Source organism: Papaver somniferum, unplaced genomic scaffold (assembly GCF_003573695.1).
Source record: "Papaver somniferum cultivar HN1 unplaced genomic scaffold, ASM357369v1 unplaced-scaffold_123, whole genome shotgun sequence".
In the NCBI taxonomy this organism is placed as follows: Eukaryota; Viridiplantae; Streptophyta; class Magnoliopsida; order Ranunculales; family Papaveraceae; genus Papaver; species Papaver somniferum.
Window position 1 is genome coordinate 5095970 of NW_020621381.1, and position 22215 is coordinate 5118184.

Sequence of the window (22215 nt, forward strand, 5' to 3'; positions counted from 1 at the left end):
CGCAATAATAACAGTTAAAGGGAATGTTTTTGAATGTTCTCATATGAGTTGTTTTTGAAGGTTGACATTCTTTGTCCTTAGGACCATCAGATGCTGAAGGTAGTCTTTCACTTTTGATATCAGTGAAATTGTCACTTGGGAAATTGTCATTAGCATAGAAAAAATTGATCTTACCAGCACTTGGAGCGTCTATTCCTTTATATCCCAGACCACGTGTATCACGATGTACATGCTCCCAGCATAGTGGATAATTCTGTAGAGCTAGCATTGAATCTTTTCAGATTCTCTTCCAATGATTTGACCTTATCAAGAGCAGCAGCTAGATCAGCCTCCAATTGTTTTTGTATGGCGAGAAAGCTGATTTCTCTGTCCTTCAAACATTTTTGTTGAGAGTCATATCTTGCTTCAGTTTCTGCAAGTCTTTCTTTCAACACAAAGAGATTTCGACGAAGATTATCACATTCAGAATTCTTTGAACACGCATCTTCCTCACGATCTTTAAGAAGAGATTGTAAGAGTTTGTAACCAAAATCATATCCCTTAAAGAGTTTTCTCAATTTCCTGTTTTCTAGACAGAGAGGTTTCAGATATTCAGCCAAGCAAGCTGTTGACATCTTTTTCTTTATGAGATGGTCGAAAAGCTTGATATATTTTGAAACTTCCTCATCGACATCTTGCCCCTCCTCTGAATCACTTTTATTTGAAAGATCATCCAACTGTTCATCTAGGCGTTTTTCCCAGTTGAACACAGTTTCAGTCCATGGAGAAGATGTGAGAGATTTCTCAGAAGATTCAAAGATTTGAACCAAATCAGAGTGTTTCTGAACTGGTGTTGCATTTTCAGAGATAACACTATTTTCCATAGAGACAGATCGCTAAAAACACATACTTATAAGGTCTTAAACATGTTTGCCTTCTCTGATACCAATTAAAAAAGAGGGGGTCTAACAACCACACCCAATATTTATCTTAGCAATCTATATGGAAAAACTCCAATATACTTTCAAGAAAATGAACTAGACAGTCAGACTCAATCTTAAGAAAAGTATTCCAAGAGTTATATCTCTATTTCTCAATTCAATCTGCAATCAAACAAATAGGAATTTACGAGCCCGATTTAGTATAAGAAATAACTTGGACGGTATCAAAAACCAATACCCAACTGTCAATCAATTTAATCAACAACCAAAGGTTGGATTCTCAATTGATTGAACTTACGCACAACCTGCGATATTTCAATTATGTAGAAAATAACACAGACACCAAAAAATTTGGTACGAGGAAACCGCAAATGCAGAAAAACCCCGAGACCTAGTCCAGATTTGAACACCACACTGTATTAAGCCGCTACAGACACTAGCCTACTCCAAGATAACTTCGTACTGGAATGTAGTTTAGCCTTAACCAATCTCACACTAATCAAGGTATAGTCGCGTTCCTTACGCCTCTAGAACCACGCCGGATTCTGCGTACTTGATTCCCTTAGCTGATCTCACGCACAACTAAGAGTTGCTACGACCCAAAGTCGAAGACTTGATAAACCAATCTGTATCACACAGAAAAGTCTATTGAATAGATAAAGCTGTCTCCCACAGATATACCTATGAGTTTTGTCCCGTGTTTTGATAAATCAAGGAAAACAAGAACCAATTGATATACCAGACTTATATTCCCGAAGAACAGCCTAGAAATATCAATCACCTCATAATAATCTTAATCGTATGGTAGGGAAACAATATATTGTGGAATCACAAACTATGAGAGGAAGATGTTTGTGACTACTTTTTATCTTGCCTATCGGAGATTAAATCTCGAGCAAAAATTAGAGAAGATAGTAATGAATCACGATAGAAAACCACAAGATCAGAACACGCAACTATAAAGAAAATAATTGGGTCTGGCTTCACAATCCGAATGAAGTCTTCAAGTCGTTAACCTACAGGGTTTTGGAAAAACCCAAGGTTAAAGGAAAATCAGCTCTAGTCGCAACTAGTATCACATATGAGGTGTGGGGATTAGGTTTCCATGTTGCTAGAGTTCTCCCTTATGTAGTCTTCAAATAGGGTTTGCAATCAATGCTACCTTGGTAACAAAGCATTCAATATTCACCATTAAATGAAAACCTGATTAGATTCAAGATAATTTCTTTCAACCGTTAGATCGAACTTACCATTTTACACACAAATAAAAAGTGACTTCATTTAGATATGAGTAACCGTACCTAAACGTGTACACCTTGTTGGATCAACAATACTTTACCGAAGTTTTCCATATTAACACTTTCGTATCCACCATATTCATCTTAACCATAACTAGTTCAAATGAATCAAATGAAACCAGTTCTATAGTTGTTCAATTGTTTATATTCTTATAGAAGTATAAAAGATACAATTGAAGCAAAATCGATTTTGATTCACTCGAATAAATTCATGAACATTATAGCCACGGTTTGCAAAAGATTGCATTCCTTAATATATAAATGTATTAGTTCATGAACAAAACGATTTTAGAACATAACCTACTCAAGTATGCAAATGGTACGCATACCTAAGTGGCCGGACTAAGTTTGGGTCGCCAGTATCTGAACGGGTACGCACACCTTCCAAACTCAGTTGAATTTTCGGAACTTGAAACTCATGCCAGTACGCATACCGGTATGCATACTAAGTTCCCGGACTTTCATTAACCAACCAGTACGCATAGGGGTATCCATATTATGGTTCACGAACTTGGAATAACTTGCAACAGTTAGCATACAAGTACGCATACTGTTCTACATCCGATCATGGTTATTTGTTCTAAACTCCCATTTCAATCATTGAAACATTCTTAGAAGACGACAATAGCCGTCTCACACAAACTATTAGATTCAAAGCAATTTCAAGTGATCGAATGATCAATACGAAACATTCTGAGTCTACATCAAATGTTTGTCTCACACAAATCATGTAAGATGTTACAAGGCGATTTTCACATGATCATATTTTGACTTTCGTGAAGAATATAAGATGAACTTGGTTAAAGCGAAAGCTTACCAATACATATTTCGAGAAATATGTAAGCGAGTTAAACTCAACTCGAAATATCCAATGTGTATAATTGAAGTATATATAGCTATACGACTTTTGTCTCAAATAGGAGATAGAGTAGATAGACTTTTGAGTGATAGATGAGTTCAAGTTTCCACATACCTTTTGTTGATGAAGTTCCACAAGCTCCCCTTAGTATTTCTTCTTCATCAATCAATGAACGCTGTGAAGCATAATGCTCAACTACACTTACTATCGTAATCCTACACTTAGCTAATAATAAACTAGAAATCAATACTTATAGTTTTGGCAACTAAACTTGGCAAACAAGCTTGAGATAGCAACGCTTGCGAGTTCGACTGAGCATTGCTCTAACAAATTATCTTCAAAGATGTGGACAAGGGAACAAGAGTTTAATCTTATCTGTCCAAGAGATATATGAGGCAGGTGGTAGGGATAATAGCTATCCCATGCAACCTTCTGGTGTTGGATTCAGTATCCGATGATGATGAGCTTGAGGTAGGTGAACACTATTTTGTTGTCCCTGAAGAGTCTTATTTCCGGTTCTGGAAGAGTAAGAATGTCGGTCCTTTGATGACAACAACAATGCATGAAAACACCCATGACGATCTCGGTGTAGGCGACACAGGTGTTGCTCGCAGTTTGATGCCTCAACACCCACCTCCTACCATGGAATCAAAATTATACACATATGGCCCAGTCGGAGATCCCATGACACAACTTCCAAACATACAATGTGATGTGCCTTTTTCCAAAAATGGTTTTGAAGATCTAGTTGAGGTGCCAAGGCTAACAAAGATCTATTTGATTTTTCAGAGATCACAGCCACGTGGGTTAGTCGCTTTAAATTTCGTAATGGTTTATCATTTGAATATTGTATTTTCGCCAATAACAACTGCTTATGTATTTTTTAATTTTTTGCTTAGTTCTCTGCATGAAAAGTTGAGAAACTACAGCCAGACTAGGGCTGGCTTAAGCCACCCCTGAACGCCCAAAAAGTCATGTTCCACTACCTATTTTACTTGGGATGCTAAAATTAAGTCCAAATAGTAGGCTTAAGCCACCCCTAAAAGCACAAAGCCACTCCCAAGTTGAATTTCCAGCTCCGCCAATGTGTGAAGGCTTACTGGTACCTCCAAGCTACCAAACAGACGGTTTTTGATGATTCGGTTCGTCGTGAACGATATAATACTCCAAGTATCCCACATTCTTCTTTGCATACATCTGGTGGTGTCTTCACCTCGAGTTAAGAGGAACATACATTTCCGAGTAATTATAATCAAGATGAATCCTGGCAAGAAACACAACATCATCGTAAATGTCCCGCAACAGAATCATCGACCCCACAACAATATTATATGCCATCCGGAGTTGAAAGTCAAGTGCGGGATGAACCTCATATTTCTATGGCACAAACCTCACCAAACTCTAGTGAATTCATAAATCTCAGTATCGGTGGTAGTGGTCAGAGGAGTGGTCATAGTGGGGGTAATATAGGTGGAGAGACTGATGATATAGATGTCGTGCCTAAGAGTTAGTTTACCTTTTTCTAATGAAAAACTTGTTCTAGTTTATTTAAACTAGTTTATCACCCGTGCGATGCATGAGTCTGTTTCTTTCTTTCTTTCTTACGAAATATCGGACGCGCTTGAGAAAATCAGTAAGCTAATATCATAGTAGGTATTTAAGGAAATAATATGAACCGAAGAGGACCAAAATAGATATGGAGTAAAGCATTCTTCTCTGTCATGGTAAGGAACGATCGTCGGGATGTAAAATATTCTTTCATCACTTTTACGTGCACAACTTAATAAATCTCACCTCAAATTAATTACCGCATTGAGAAAAACATCAAAACAAACATGATTAAGAGTTCCTTTACAGTTAGTGAAAGAAGAATGAAAAGTTCCATATATAATCTACTTCCTGGCTCTGTTTCCTTCATTATGCTTATTCTATTGATGCAGGTTGCATGCAATACTTTTGCGCATGTGCAAGATACCGAAATCATTGGATAAAAAACTGACCAGTAATGAGCAAGACCTCATAATCTTAAACTCCTAAAAGTACAAACGATCTCGCTTTTTACGCAAGAAATACATAGTATGATTGCATCGAGAAGACGATGATGATCCCCATGACGGATCTCAAATCCTTAACATATAACTATTAAAAGAGAATTGAAAATCGATTATAAATTGGAATTCTTGACATAACTATGCATGGGTCTATTTGTCGGCCGTGTAATGCTGAAATCATGTTTTAAATTCAATTTTATTAGCACAATGGTTTAAAAAAAAAAAAGTCATGGGCTTGTAGCATCTTCAAAGCCAATAGTAATTTAGCATCTTGTTTTTTTGGGTACTCGACGATCTTGTTTTGTTTTTTCTTTTCTCGATACAAACCTAAAAGTACTTTTGCATGGAAGTCATCGAACTAAAAATATTATAAAAAAATAGAATCAAGTAAAAAATGGGGAGACAATATATAGAGATAATGGTAACAAAATTACCTGCATATTTCATTGTTCCGGCAGGTGCAGTCTTAAATTTATATGAGCATGCTTGTATTTTTGGTTGAAAATAAAAACCCCTAAGTCTATCATGACTTGATATTTTGCTCCTTAAGCTTTTCCTTCTACTTTTCATATTGTCTTTTTGAGATAATAGCTGAACATATACGTTCTCCTTTTGAAAGAGCCATATAGAAATTAAGAGAACATAGTAAAAACCACTTACGTTTATGTGGGACAAAATCATATTCAACTGGAATGTTTGATTTTTACTCCCTTCGTTCCACTTTAGATGATGTTCTTGGAGTTTTCACGCAGATTAAGAAATGAAGAGAGATATGAAAAGTTTCCATCTATACCCTTGAGAAAAGTCTTCAAATATTAATTGCTATTAGTTACATTTAACAAATAACTTATAGTTCCAAGACAAAATGTAAAGGTGTTATTGGTAGTTTTGTGGAAAAGTATGAAAACTTTCAAGTATTGTGGAACAAAGAAAAATTTTTAAAACATCATCTAAAATGGAACGGACGGAGTAGGAATTAAGTTGATACTAAGTTACAAAATATTGAGTTTATGTGGAACCAAAAGATAAATATTGTATGACATCAAATTCTAGACAATTGGTTGGTTGGTATCAAAAGATGAAGATGATGACATCCGAATACAGATCTAAAGGAATCGAAAGTACCTACAGTAAACGTTTGGCAAAATTAAACGACGGGATTTATTTCCCTCAGGTACATCATCCTTCATTTTAATCAAACTTCTTGTTTATAGTGCCATCAAATAATTCGAAGTTGCTTTATCCTCAAAATGAAAAGTTAATACAATCAATGGAGTGTAAGCAAATGTAACGGCTCTAAGAGCAACTGCAGTGGTGCGATCAAAACCAAAGATCAAAGATCAAAAAAAAGACCAAATTTTGGGTTTAGTCCGTGTTGTGACGCAACGGTACATGATTAAAATTTCGTCAGGCGGACTTTAAAAGTCCGCCCCATTTTTTTTTCGTAAAATTTCATCAGGCGGACTTTAAAAGTCCGCCCCATTTTTTGTAACTTTCATCAGGCGGACTTTAAAAGTCCGCCCCATTAAAATTTCATCAGGCGGATTTTAAAAGTCCGCCCCATTTTTGGTAACTTTCATCAGGCGGACTTTAAAAGTCCGCCTCATTCTTTTTCTTTTTTATTTAATTTGAATTTTCATCGGGCGTAATTTAAATCTCCGCCCGTTAACAAGCGTACTTTAAATTTACGCCCAGCAACAAGCGTACTTTAAATTTACGCCCGACTATATTAGAATTTGGGATTTGGTCGCGACCATATTTAGTCTGGAATTTGATCTTTGGTTGGGATTTGATCTTTACTCCGTTCCACTGTGTTACGATCTCATCCCAAATTTTTGGTTATACTCGCCCACTGTGGATGCTCTAATGACTTTATTCCTATTTGGTAAACAACCAATCTGCTGTTACATATCCCGGAACTCATAAGCATTATTACGGATATGAAAACCAAGTGAAAATGAGTAACAACATTATGAGAAATTAAAAAAGCAGCAACATTAAATTAATTCCTTCACGAGCATTAGAAACAATACCAACAAAAGCCAACATGAGCCAATACTTATAAAAAAGCCAAAAAAAAAAGGCTATAAGGAAAAGAAAAAAAAAACAGTTCCAATTACTGAGAAGAAAATATCAGGATTGTAACCAGTATATACATTCTTAGATACTTGTTAACTGTACTTTCTTAGTGTGAGAAAGATGGTGTTAATGACACTATGACAATCTTAAAGATAACAAACAATGATAGTGAGGATGCTCACCGTCGGTTAATTTTGTAAGCTTAATGCTGATGACTTTGACTGAAGGAATACAATACTGTCGAAAGTTTAAGTTCGGAGATTGAGACCTTTCAAGCAAAAAAAAAAAAAAAAACTGGTTCCATGAAAAATGATATCCATGGTTAATCAATTGCGCAAGACTCTTCATTTTTGCATGAGTGCAATATAACAGAACTCTGCCAACAGTGGTTGCAGTAGCGGATGAATTATGGTAGCGAAGCATCATAGAATTGAACACGAATTAAATATTCGCATTAATATTACTAATACATAACAATCACAAAATCTAACGAAAATCAAAAAAGGGTTTTTGAACTGTATCAATCTTGTAGTTGACCGATTGCACATAATGTACTGACAATCCGTAAAAACAGAATCAATCAAACAATGAATTGTTGAAGAGAAAAAGCGATATACCAATTTCTTCTTGCCTTCGAATTTCTTCCCACAAAAGAGAAAACCTGAAAATTTAACATTGACTCACTATTCTTCCTAATCCCCCATTGGTTTTGGCATACGTAAATTCACTACATCAGATGACAACCCTTAAACATTAGTATTTAATGTGCAGCACAAATAGAAAAACTAACTAAACTTATAGGGTGATAGCAAACCACAACTGAAATCGGAGCTTTAACGTAGAGAGAGATTACAGGAAGAGATCTTAACAGAGTGAATTGGACAAAACACACAAAGACACCATATTAGATTGTTTACAGACCTTGCCATTTCTATAGCAGATAAAGTGAAAACTAGAAAAAGCTTGGAAGTCCAGCCAGTTAAAGATACAGATGCAAGAAACTATATCTTGGATAATGATATCCCCGTTGGACCTCGATGTTTGGATAATGATCTTATCTAATTGGTTTAGTTTACTAATTAAATGTCTTCTTAAATTATGTCAGTGACCACAATGAGATCTTTGTAGCAAGAATTCCTAAATGCCTATTAGTATTATAGCAATGAGATCATTTCAAGAGATGAACTTGATTCATATGGTTGGCTAATACAAAAATGGATGAAGTAAACTATTGATTGTGAGCCACAACATGATTCATAAGTTTTGTCGAAATAGATGCAGCATTGATGTCAGCCGGAATATGGTCATTGGTGTATAATCAGAAAAAAATCATGTGGTGTATGATTAAAACAACGTCCACTGAGGGGCACCTTTCTTCGTTCAATATACCAAAATTCTTAAGTATTTTTTCCTGTAGCCATGAACCACATTTCCCCTCTGCGTGAGAAGTCGGTTGCAATAAACAATTCTCCTTCGGCGAGCAATACATAAAAATTTGCATAAAAATCTCAACATATGTGATGGAATTCACCTCTATATTTCGTACGTCCACGACATTCAAAGGTTGCACCTGTTCATTGCACCGTAACAGTACCGCACATCTATCCAAATACAATAATAAAAGGAACCCAATCTCAAATCATAAAAAAACTATTAGAAAACAAACTCATTATAGAGTGAAAGAGACCATTACCTTTGGGAGGCTGTGAGATAAAAGTGACAGATGAACCATTTTACTTCTTGTTACATTTAAAGGGTTGTTGTTTTGGTCATAATGGATGAAAAGAGATTGGTAGGGAAAAATGCAAGAAAAATATATGCCCTTGGAAGAAGAAAAGAAAATGACGCAGAAAAAGAAAAGGGATGCAAAACAAAAAAAAAGAGAGAGAAAAACATAAAATATAAAAAATAACATACCCATCCGTGTGATTTTTGGTAACCTGATATGGTAAAAGATTCTAGATACTACGGCATCTCGCAATTATCTTGACCAAATAACATGCATACTTGATGAAGAGAGAGTGCATGTTCTTGTGATGATCCGCAAAGAAAACAAACAAACACACACAACCACCGATCAAAAAAAAAAAAATCTAGCTAAGACTTTTCTTAGCTGGAATACATACCAATTGCATGTGGCTCTGGTAAAAAATAACATGTTTATAAACCCAAAAATACCAAATCATATGATAAAACGAATTCATCCACATAAAGTCCACACCCAAATACCCGTATTTTTGCTCTTGCACGCTCCAATCCCAGCATTAGCGTTCCCATCCATTATCAAGTCTAAAGAACACTCCGTGTATGCAAATAATCATATTGTTTCAATATTGTGAAATCGCACTCTAAATAAACTGACACTATGAAGCAGATTTACCGATATATGATTCATATGCAGAACTCAAGCCACTGTTGTTCATCATATTCTTATGAAAAATCGTTTTAAATAGATATTAGCTACAAAAGTGAATAGAAAGGATATTCAAATTAGGTTAGATACACATATACGATCACTATGCGATACATATACATGATCACTATTATTAAACATTGAAAAAATTATGGTAATACGCATAGTAGATCAAAAGAGATGAGTTTCTCACCGTGATGTAGCCTGGATATAGAAAGCGAGGAAGAAGAAAATAATTCCTGCGAGAACGATCCAAAAAAATCAACCTGTTTTTGAAAAGCCAAGAAAAAAACAGTGGCAATTTGGCATCTGCGCAAGGGCCTTATATAGAAAGCTTTAGGCTGCAAAAAATCTCCCAAAAAAGAACTTATGATACGAAAATAATATCCATATCATAGAATTTTGATATTCACATTTATTTCTATTAGGAAATATTAAATATCTCCTAACATATAGAAGGAGATATATCCTAATATATGCATATATCCTAATAATTTCGATATCATACACATTTATTTTCTTTCCTATTATTTTGATATCCATATTTATTTTGAATTTTTTGGTAGAAAATATTTTTTTCTTTTGAATTAAATCAAAAATATTTTCTTTCCTATTATTTTGATATCCACGCTTATTTCTATTTTTTTCTTTTGTACCTAATAACGATTTTTCTTTTTTCTATGGAAATCATATTCTTGTTTTTTTTTTGTTCTGTTGCTGACACCGTTTTTTTTTCCTCTGGAAATCATAATCCTAATAATTTTGTATTATTTTTATTTGTACAGGATTATCAAAACCTTTCTATGGATTCATTCGGGCCATTCACATATCAGGTATTTTCTTTTAATCGATGATTTAAATTTGTTCTTTGAATCAGGTATATTCTCATGATTTCTTTTTAGGTATTTAATACCAACTGCAAGTATTTTATATTATTCGTAGTTTGGCGCTGTAATTAGGTGATTTTATTACAAGTACTGTAAATGGACATTGGACACTGGATTATTTTTCTTATTCACACGATTGATTTAATTTTTACGATGAAATCATGATGAATAGTGCACATTTTATTTTATTTCATCATTTTAAATCGTTTGATGGTAATATTTATGAAATCGTTTTATTGGTATAGTTGTTTTGATATGTTTCTAAGATTATATAAGATTCAATAATTTTAGGAAACTATTTTCTAAAATGTGATTGGCCAAATAATATTTCGTGGGACCAAAAAATTCTCTTGAAATTCTATTGGCTGAAATTTAGAATGGTGGGGCCAGAATCAACCAGAAGCTCCGGTTAACCACGTCGCTTAAAAAAAACTCTGTTTTTATATAGAGAATGGATTCTGCATGTTGTTAATGTCTTTAATCTTTAATTACATCCTTTTTATCTATATTTCGTATGTACGAGTTATAAATTCGTTTATTGACATGTTTGTTTTGAAATAGGTCTTGCATGGTGCCGTGACTAAATAACATTTTAATGTTTATCTTCATTAATTCAGGTGAAAAATGGAGGTAGCTATCTTAAGACATATGCCACGACGAAGAGAGGTGGCAGAGCCCACACACTACCACAATAATCGTTGTCGAAATTCCGTTATTATATATCAGGTGGTGGTGCAGGAGGTGCATGATTTGCACCAACCCGAGCCAATAGTGGTGACGAATAGAAGATGCGTTGACAAATGTCGTGTTGATGCTGATGCAAAGATGATGCAAGGCTACTTCAACTGAGGTTGTAGATATGGACCTGAAGCTTTCAAGGGACGTCTTGGTTTGCCCCGTCCCTTTTTTCTTATAATTGTGGAAAAAATTTGCGCCCATGATCCTGATTTTCTACAACGAAGAGATGTTTGTAACATCCCGGGTCACTCTCAGCATATGAAAACGGTTGCCGTCATGAAGCACCTGGCAAAGGACATTTCTGCAGATAGTCTGGATGATTACACTCAATTGGTTGCAGCCAAAATATACCAGTATGCTAATAAGTTTTTGGATGCAGTGATATGGGTATTTAATGGCGGATACATGACGTGCGCTACTACTGAAGATATTAGAAGGTTATTAGCTTAGAACGAAGCTCATGGGTTTCCTGGAATGCTAGGTAGTCTCGACTGTACTCATTGAAAGTGGAGTTGTTGTCCAACTGATGCTTCCGGAAGCCACGTGGGATATAATAAGAAACCAACTCTTGTTTTACAGGCGGTGGCATCATACGATAGATGATTCTGGTACTATTATTTTGGGGAGGCCGGGTCTAACAACGACCTAAATTTTTTGTGGAAGTCGGCTTATTTGACATAGGGGAGAAAGGTGTAACACCTCTAGTTATTTTTCGCATCAACGGTCAAGAGTACGACCAAGGGCCATATTTGGTAGACAATATCTATCCTAATATACCGATGATAGTTCACAACTATAAGAGACGATTGATTATGCCACAAATCCAGAAGAAATTTAATCAATACCAGTCCTCCAAGAGGAAGGATGTTGAGCATATTTGTACATACCCATCACCCCCCCCCCCAAACGTACGTATTTGTACAGCCAAGCCCGGTGGAGACACTTACGAGAAGATATAACCCAACACATCTGAAACTGTCACGGTCAAGGATTGCGATATGGTGAACTTCCACCGATGATGAATGATGCCTTCCTCACTAGCGATGAGGGTACTACAGATGTGGATCCGGATCATGATGGTTACCACCAGGATGATGGGACCTTTTATGAGGATGAAGAGCAAATTAAACTTTTATATATTCAATTAGTACTTCTTGTATTTCACAGTACTTGTTTTATTTAAATTAAAACTAGACTTCAAACACCCAAGTAGAAATCCGAATTAGCCTACCATGTTACTTAAAAATTTAACTTAAACGTTCACATTAATTTGATTTTTCATCATGACGATTATGATAGGTGTCTAAAACACCTTGATATTTATCTATTATTTATGCTTTATTTGCGAGTTTTCATGTAAAATATGTATCGTATGTTTGATTTGGAGTCATTTGAAACGAAAGAATGAGAAATTAACCATTTGGAGTGTAAAGGGGCGGTTTCGTAATTCACTGGAGAGTGCTATACGGTGCTCATCCGCGGATAAGGGACTACCAGCTGGAATCCTCATAGAAGAATTAAATGGCAGACATATTTGGTTGCCTATATTTGTAGAGTGGGTGTCTTGAGTAGTTTCAGTCATTACCTCAGCCCAAAAATTCAAGAGAGTGTTTCTTTTTTCATTTTGATTTCACCTAAACCGATAACGACTCTGTTAGTCAGAGAATTGAAGAAGATGGTGAAGAACATCAAGGAAGAGGAACTGGTGATGAATAAATGGGAAGTGAATTCAAGAAGTTCAGAAGAATGGGTTCTGAATCTGGTGGTTTGTGAACAAGTTGATATTAGGGTTGAACAGGAAGAGATTCATGAAGTTGAAAGAAGATATGAGAAAGTCTAGTCTGTTTCTGTGGATGAAGATTAATTAAGAACTTTGGGTATGTTAGACTAGTTATCCGTACATATATATTCGTACAGTCTTACGTCACCATGATCGTCAGATTACAGCTGTATCACAGAACAATTTTCTGTTACAGACTGTTATTTCTTCACCTCCTGTTATTTTCTGTTTTATTGTCTTGTGTCTTGTGTAGTCCTAGTCTATATAAAGGACTTTTCATGTACCTTCTGCTCTTAAATTTCAATAATCAATACAACCCTTTTCTCACATGGTATCAGATACCAAAAGGGAATTTTGACTTCCTCCGGTTCTACCTGTTTTTACCCTAATTTCAAAGCTACCATCATTAAAACCTGCAACTACTTTCTTCAACAAAAATTGTGAGAACAACTCAAAATCAAGTTGCATCTTTATCTTCTTCCGCTGTTCATAATAACTTACAGACCAATAACTCTCATCTCTTTCCACCATTGATCTCTTCTCAACACCAACAACAACCTTCTTCTTCTTCTCAACCACCTCCACCTCCATTAACTCATCAAACACCACCACCACAACAACCGCCTTCACATTCTCCTCTTCATCATCTATAACATACTCCTATTCTTTTTCCACATCATACATCAGCACCGCCTTTACGAAATCAATCATAATACCAACACCACCAACAACAACACCACCACCAACAACAACATTATCCTCAACATCTTCCACCGTTTATTTTTCCTCCATCTTCACAATATTCTCAGTTTTATAATCCATTTTGTTTTCAAAGTAAATTTACAATTCCTGTCCAAAATATTTCAAACTTTGTTTCTGCAAAACTTGATGCTTCAAACTTTCTGGTGTGGAAAGATCAAATGTTTTCTATCTTGATCTGTACTAATCTCTTTGGTTTTGTTGATGGATCTATTCCTCCAGAATTACCTACGATCTTGATCAACAACTCTCATATACCAAATCCACAATATCTTGAATGGTTGCATAGATAAATTTGTTGGTTCTTGCATCAATGCCACTGTTGATAAATCTTTATCTTCAGAATTTTAAGATTTCAGCAAGGGAAAAGTGGTTGCATTTAACAAAACTATTTAGTGAACAATTTTTTGGTAGGAAATCAATGCTCAGATCTCAGCTTCACTCAGTCAATAAAGTTCTTCTACAATCAGTGAGTTTCTACATCAACTAAAGACAATTGCTGATTCTTTAGTCGAGATTGGAGAACCTGTTCCAGATGCAGATTTGGTAATGTATGCTCTTAAAGGATTAGGCAAATATTGAATTCATTTTGTGGTCAATATGAGAGTGAAATACCCAATTGCCACGTGTCAACATCTCAAGTGATGGTCTCACTCTAAGATGATGAGGTAAAAATATCGAATCATACTCTAAAAGGTGATTTCGTCTGAATCAAGATGCCTGCTGCAATGCTACATGTATGACGCGTGTAAGGAGTGGTCTAATCAACTCAGACGGTCAAATCTAAAAAGGAGGAATGCATTTAATGAGATATCAGAAGAAACGTGGGCGAAGGTACATCGCATCAGAAGACTCAGACGATCCATACTACAACCAGAGGATAGTGCAGTACGATGCCCCTTAAGGAGGATCAGTACGATAATGCACAAGGCGAGACAACTGAGAAGGAGAACCGAGCAAGGCATCACGAGGGATAGTATAGACTGATGTGATTTCAATTATGTTGTAGTAATAGGTTCGTTGAGACTTGTGAAAGCAATAGGTTTTAGACTTAATAAAACTTAAAATAAGGAAAACTAAATTCAAAATTGATTTCGAGATTTAAAAATAGACCAAGACTCCGGATTCCACTATTCCTTTAACTGGTTGGTTGACAAAAATTATTTCAAGAATTATTATTAAGCTCTTTTTCACATTAACTCACTAATAATCTGTAAGGTTTCCAAACATTAAATTAAATTATAATCCCTAAGCATGACTTATCAAAGGATTATTTCTCAGCATAAGACATAAATTGATTCACAACTAATTAAGAAAACCATTTTCATCTTATAAAATCATATAATTAAAGTGATCTTAGCGAATTAAATTAAATTAGTAATAATTGAAATTATAAAAGAAAATTACCAATCACGCATAAGTGAATAGTTTCCTCCATTGCCTTGGTTACCGGGAAATTTTAGCCGCTCATCATGATGGAAGCACGCTCAAAAGTTGATTTCATTGCTCAAAAGGTGTTCACAAATAATGAAATGGGAAAAATAATGATTAAATCGGGTTTGTAACACTTATATTTGCTACAAACTCAAATGTTACAAAGAACGATACATGTATACTGTCGTTGTCACTGTAGAAAAACGACTGTCCTAGGCAGCTCTTGTTCTTCGTGTTCTTCACAGCAGCAGAAAAATATTCTCTGCAACTCGATCAATCTCCTATGTTGTTGCTCTAAACTCTCCCCAACTCTCCGTCACCCCCTACAACTCCTCAACACTCTATATATACTCGACAGTGCCTCAAAATAACTGTATTAACTCCGGAATAATTCCCAATTACTCTGCCAAACACGGGAAGATATTCTTTCCTTTTTCTTATCCTGCACGCGTCTTTCAGCTGCAAACTCTCCTTATTTATCTCTGCCACGCTCCAAACTGTTGCTCGAGTCAACAAACATGTGCAGAACTCGTTCAAACTCTCCAAAACTCATGAAATCCCGTGAAATACCTCTCTCGTGAACGTGTTGCTCTGTTTTCTTCTCTCGGATTATCCAGCCCAAATTAGTCGAACAAAAGGGCATGCCAAACCTGTTTAGCTAAGAGGAACAAACCCAATCAAATTCAGCCTTTGAATCTCACTGAAACGCCTCCAAAATACAAACCCTAAAATCTATTTTCTGAAGAAACCCTTTTCCCGCCATTATTGAAATTTGAAAGGTAGGGGAGGACCTCCCGCTAACATACATGGAGGTGCGAATAGCAGTTGGCGCACTGGGGTGCAAATAGTAAAGAAGCTTCCCTTTAGTAATTGAGGTGCCTCTTAACCAAAACTGGGATCCATTTACCAACTGTCCTCCGGGGGAGCCCCAAGTAATTTTTTGAGCCGAATTTTCCAAAATACCTACAAACACATAAAACAACAGAATAATTACAAAATCGAGTACCAAGAATACAGAAAATTGAGGACAACTTAGATGATGTGATTTGTAGATAGTGATAAAAGTGGTTTGATTCTCAGACTTGTGAAGGATATTAATTACACTTAAATCCTAATATTAAAATAGAAAACTCACTAAAAATTATAGCAAACTCAATCAAAGATGATATCAATACTAAAAGAAACACTGAGGCTAAGATTCCACTATTTTCCAAGTTCAAAGTGATTAAACCAATACTTATGTTTATGCAATTTTCTTGTTTAATTTGATTCTAAAATATTGCAACAAGTAGATTTTCAAAAGCAATAATTGTAAATACCAAGTATGAAGCATCAAAAGTATTAAAACTAAGCATACTCCATCAAAATAGATCACAATCACTCAAATAAAAATCATATTCAAGAATAGTTCAAGGCAAATAATCATATAATTATTGCAAATAAAAAGATAAAATAGAATATACCACTTTTTTGTTGGAAAAATAACTTCCTCTATCGCCTCAGCAATGTGGTTTAGATCCTCATATTAATCATGATCTCAAAATATGTGTTTGTTGCTCAAAAGATGATTAAAAGAGTGAAAATTAATAACACAGACTGTTTGCAACAGTGTATTGGTGTTGCAAAACAGCTGTTACAATGGAACTGTTACAGAAAAACTGTTGCTTTGTCGCTGATTTAAGACTGCCCTGATATAAGACTGCCCTGAACAGCTTAATGTTCTTCAGCTGTTAAACAGTGACTTTTCTGCGACTGTCTGCTGAGGGTCAATGTTCTTCAGCTTTTCTTCTTCTTCAACAGCAACAGCAACAGAAACAGAGTTTGGTAAAGCTCTGATTTCTTCTTCTCTGGCTCTCCTTGGGTTCCCAAACTCTCGACACCTCTTCTATATGACCCAAGACATCTATTTATATCAAAAATACCGATTAAATCTCTCCCAAATCTTCCAAAATCTCTTTCCTTCTCTTCACGGCCAAGTTGCAACAATTTCTTGTTTTAGGATTTCTACGCGTTTCTGAGCATTCCTTTTTATTCTAAACTCTTCCTTAGATAGATACAAATATTTGCGAAGGTTTACAGCGTTTTAATCTCTCTAAAATTCCCTAAAACAGGTCACAGACGTGACTTTCCATATTTTCTTATTGTGAGAAAAATCCGTCGATTGAGCCCAATCTAATCAATTTAAACACCCATATCAGATTCCTAGACCCATAAGGAGTCTATCCTATGAAAATCAGAGGTTTAATCGACCTCAAACTCCTCCAAATCACGATTGCCAAAACTGTTCTTTAACTGCACTTTTTCCCGCCAAAATCCTTTTTTGAATGTTGAAGATGGTTGCCCCTTATCCAGAGTAGGGGTGCGATTAGCAACTGCCTGGAAATGGGATGCCCCTTAGTAATTAGGTTACCCCTTATCCAAAGTGAGAGTCCGAATAGCAAATGTCCTCCGGGTGCTTTCCGACAACTTTTCGAGCCAATTTTTTCCAAAAATGTTTATTAGCCAAAAATACCTACAAATAAATAAAACACCATAATAAGTACAAAAATGAGCCCTAACAATATATAGAATCGAGACAAATCGGACACAAAAATGTGTCTATCAAATACCCCCAAACCTATTATTTGCTAGTCCTCGAGCAAAAATAAAATAGAAATAAAATCCTAACTCACTGTCGCAGGCATCGTCGATTGCATTTAGCGTATGCAATAAGCCTTTAAACCCCTAGGTGTCCCTAGTGGCGGAGTGTTGTCTCCGGAGGGCTTACCAGAGGTATACCCACAAAACCTTTTACTCCAGACCCTAGCTATCTACACAGAACCTTGGAAGGCACTAAAGAATCTCCTTGGTTGGCATACTTATTGACTACAGGAGGAAGTACCCTGATGCGAAATTCCAATTGTTGTACACGAGTTTGCACTCAAGCATACTAAAATTCATATGAAGTGACAGAGCTCTACTCAGATAGTCGCACTATGGACATCAATATCCGGAGTCAAAACTAATCACATGGATAGATCAAGAAGATGGATATAGAAAAACATAGATGGTTTTGATGTTTACTAGGTGAACGGTGTTTCTCATATCTGTCTGAAGGCCTCCGCCAAAATGAACCTATCCTAATGGACTGAGATACTAGTCTGACTAATATCAACACACTGGCATATACAAGGGAACCAGTGATTGATAATCCTAACTCTAGGTCAACACAACTGGCATATACAAGGGTTCCAGTGGTCGACTTTATTGAATTTATTCCAGTTGGTCTGATGGTCTGGTCTTTTTTTTTTTTTTTTTTTTTTTTTTTTTATCTCAATCACTCTAATTCACCCTAGCATTGGTAACAACTTGAATCGTGAGCCCCACCTAATCACTTAGAGAAACATAGTTTAAAAACAAAAAAAAAACAGAAGTGAAAAGGACTCAACGAGATATGGTGAAACTATCATGTTTTTCTAACACCTGAGCTCTGTGCTTTTATGAATAGACTCTTTAGATGTTGCCATCTAGTCAGATTGGTTCCTCAACTCCTACAACCAAAATGCTTCCATCCACTTAGATTGGTTAGTGCCATCCTTAATAGGGATAAATTTCTAGGCTCTGGAGTTTATTTATTGCAACGAAAAGGTAACAAAAAGTTCTACCCCACCCCCAAACTTAAATCTAACATTGTCCTCAATGTTTCTAATCAAAGAACAGTACCAAAAATATAAGTAACATGAGGAAATAGTAAAGAGAGAAGTCGGAAAGATAGTACCTGGGTGAAGTGTAACCAAAAACCTACAAAAATATTATACAACATACAAAATCGCCTCGATGGTCAATCAAGGTAAACAGGGTCCTCCAGAGGGACCTCCTCAACATCACCTGTAGGAAAAGGCTCTAAAAAGGGCTTCAATCGCTGACCGTTAACCTTCGAAGAACTACTACCATCTGGTGTCTCAATCTCAACACGCCATGAGGAAAAACAGTACGGACCACAAAAGGACCGGTCCACCGAGAGCGCAACTTCCCGGGGAATAGATGCAAACGAGTGTCATACAGAAGAACTTTTTGACCTGGAGAAAATGACTTTCGTAAAATATTCCTATCATGCACAAGTTTCATTTTGTTCTTATACTCCTTAGCACTATCGTATGCATCTCTACGAATCTCGTCCAACTCATTGAGCTGGAGCTTTCTTTGAGCTCCTGCCTTGTCAAGTGAAAAAGTTTAAGTTCTTAATAGCCCAATAGGCTCGATGCTCTAACTCAACAGGCAGGTGACATGCCTTGCCAAACACTAAACGATAAGGTGACATTCCAATGGTGTCTTAAACGCAGTACGGTAAGCCCATAAGGCATCAGTAAGCCTCGACGACCAGTCTTTCCTATTTGGATTAACTGTTTTCTCTAGAATACGTTTAATTTCCCTATTGGAAACCTCTACCTGACCACTAGTCTGAGGGTGATATGGGGTTGCTACTTTATGGGTAATACCGTATTGTTTCATTAAAAGAGAAACGGTCTATTACAAAAGTGTGAACCTCCATCACTAATTATAGCTCGCGGCGTACCAAAACGTGTAAGTATATTCTCTTTCAAAAACTGGACTACGACCCTGTGGTCATTCGTTCTACACGGAACCGCCTCAACCCACTTAGACACATAGTCTACAGCGACAAGTATGTAAAGATAACCAAACGAAATAGGAAATGGACCCATAAAATCAATGCCCCACACATCAAAGACCTCAATCACTAAAATAGGGTTCAAAGGCATCATATTTCTACGGGAAATGGTTCCTAACTTCTGGCAACGCTCACAAGAAACACAATGACTATGGGAATCTTTAAACAACGAAGGCCAGTAAAATCCACACTGCAAAATCTTAGCAGCAGTCTTCTTAGCACTAAAATGACCCCCACATGCATGTTCATGACAAAAGGAGATAATACTAGACTGGTCACTCTCAGATACACATCTCCTAATAATCTGGTCCGGACAATACTTAAACAGATAAGGATCGTCCCAAAAGAAATGCTTAACCTCGGCTAAAAACCTAGAACGATCTTGCTTACCCCAATGTTGAGGGGTTCGACCAGTAACAAGATAATTCACTATATTTGCATACCAAGGTGATTGGGAAACAGAGAACAATTGTTCATCAGGAAAGCTATCCCTTATAGGAAGGGAATCACTAGGGGAACTAACAACTAGCCTAGACAAGTGATCTGCTACTACATTTTCTGCACCCTTTTTGTCTCTAATGTCTGGGGAAAATTCCTGTAACAATAGGATCCATCTAATCAATCTAGGTTTGGTATCCTTCTTAGATAAAAGGTATTTCAAAGCAGCATGATCTGTATAGATTATGATCTTAGAACCTAATAGGTAGGACCTAAACTTATCCAAGGCAAACACGATGGCTAAAAGTTCCTTCTCGGTAGTTGTGTAGTTCATTTGGGCATCATTCAGAGTTTTGCTAGCATAATAAATCACATGAAGTAATTTGTTTTCTCGTTGTCCTAAAACGACGCCTATAGCATAATCTGAAGAATCACACATAATCTCAAAGGGTAGGTTCCAGTTAGGTGCCTGGACTATCGGGGCAGTAGTGAGTAAAGTTTTAAGCTTCTCAAAAGCCTCTAAACAAGCATCATCAAAGACAAACTTAACATCTTTTGCAAGCAAATTGCAAAGAGGTCTAGAAATCAAGCTAAAATCCTTAATGAATCGACGGTAAAAACCTGCATGCCCTAGGAATGACCTAATATCTTTTACGGTTTTTGGGACCTGTAAAGTCTTAATAAGGTCAACTTTGGCTTTGTCTACCTCTATACCCTTTGAAGAGACGATGTGCCCTAATACAATTCCTGATTTAACCATGAAATGGCATTTTTCCCAATTAAGCACTAAATTTTTTTCCTTACACCTAGTCAACACTAATGTCAAATGATGCAAGCACTCATCGAAAGATGAACCAAACACTGAAAAATCATCCATAAAGACCTCTAAGAACCGTTCTACCATATCAGAAAATATGCTCATCATACAACGCTGAAAAGTTGCAGGGGCATTACATAGCCCGAAAGGCATGCGTCTATACGCAAAGGTACCAAAGGGACAGGTAAAAGGTTTTCTCTTGGTCTTCTGGGGCAATAACGATCTGATTATAACCGGAGTAGCCATCTAAGAAGCAATAGTGACTATGTCCAGCTAATCGCTCTAGCATTTGGTCGATAAAAGGAAGGGGAAAGTGATCCTTCCTTGTGACCTTGTTCAATTTCCTATAGTCACACACACGCCATCCCGTGGTCACTCGGGTTGGGATTAATTCATTATTATCATTCTGGACTACAGTGATACCTGATTTCTTGGGGACAACCTGAACAGGGCTGACCCACTTACTGTCTGAAATTGGGTAAATAATACCCGCATCTAACAACTTAAGCACCTCTTTTCGAACTACCTCTTTCATGTTAGGGTTCAGTCGACGTTGCATCTCCCTAGAAGGTTTGGAGTCTTCCTCTAAATGAATCTGATGCATACACACAGTAGGACTTATACCCTTAATGTCTGCTATAGTCCACCCTAAAGCTTCCTTATTGTCTTGAAGTACATTTACTAGCCTACTTTCCTGATCACTATCCAAATTGGAAGCTACAATCACAGGTAAAGTCTCAGATGGGCCTAAAAACACATACTTTAGAGTATCGGGTAGTGGTTTAAGGTCCAACTTTGGGGGCTCTTCTAAAGAAGGAATTAGGGTAGTCTCAGAAACTGGTAACGGTTCGAACCTAGCTTTCCATCTATCAGTGTCTAACACAGGGGTAGAATCTAATAGAGCATTCACCTGTTCAATAGTGCTATCGTCGTCAAAATCTAAACCAAAATGGGATAGACAACTTTCTAATGGGTCTTCAGACAAGATGTTTGGTAATGACTCCTGAACTAAGGCTTCTATCATGTTCACCTCCTCAACACATGTGTCATCTAGCTCATGAGGTTGCTTACTG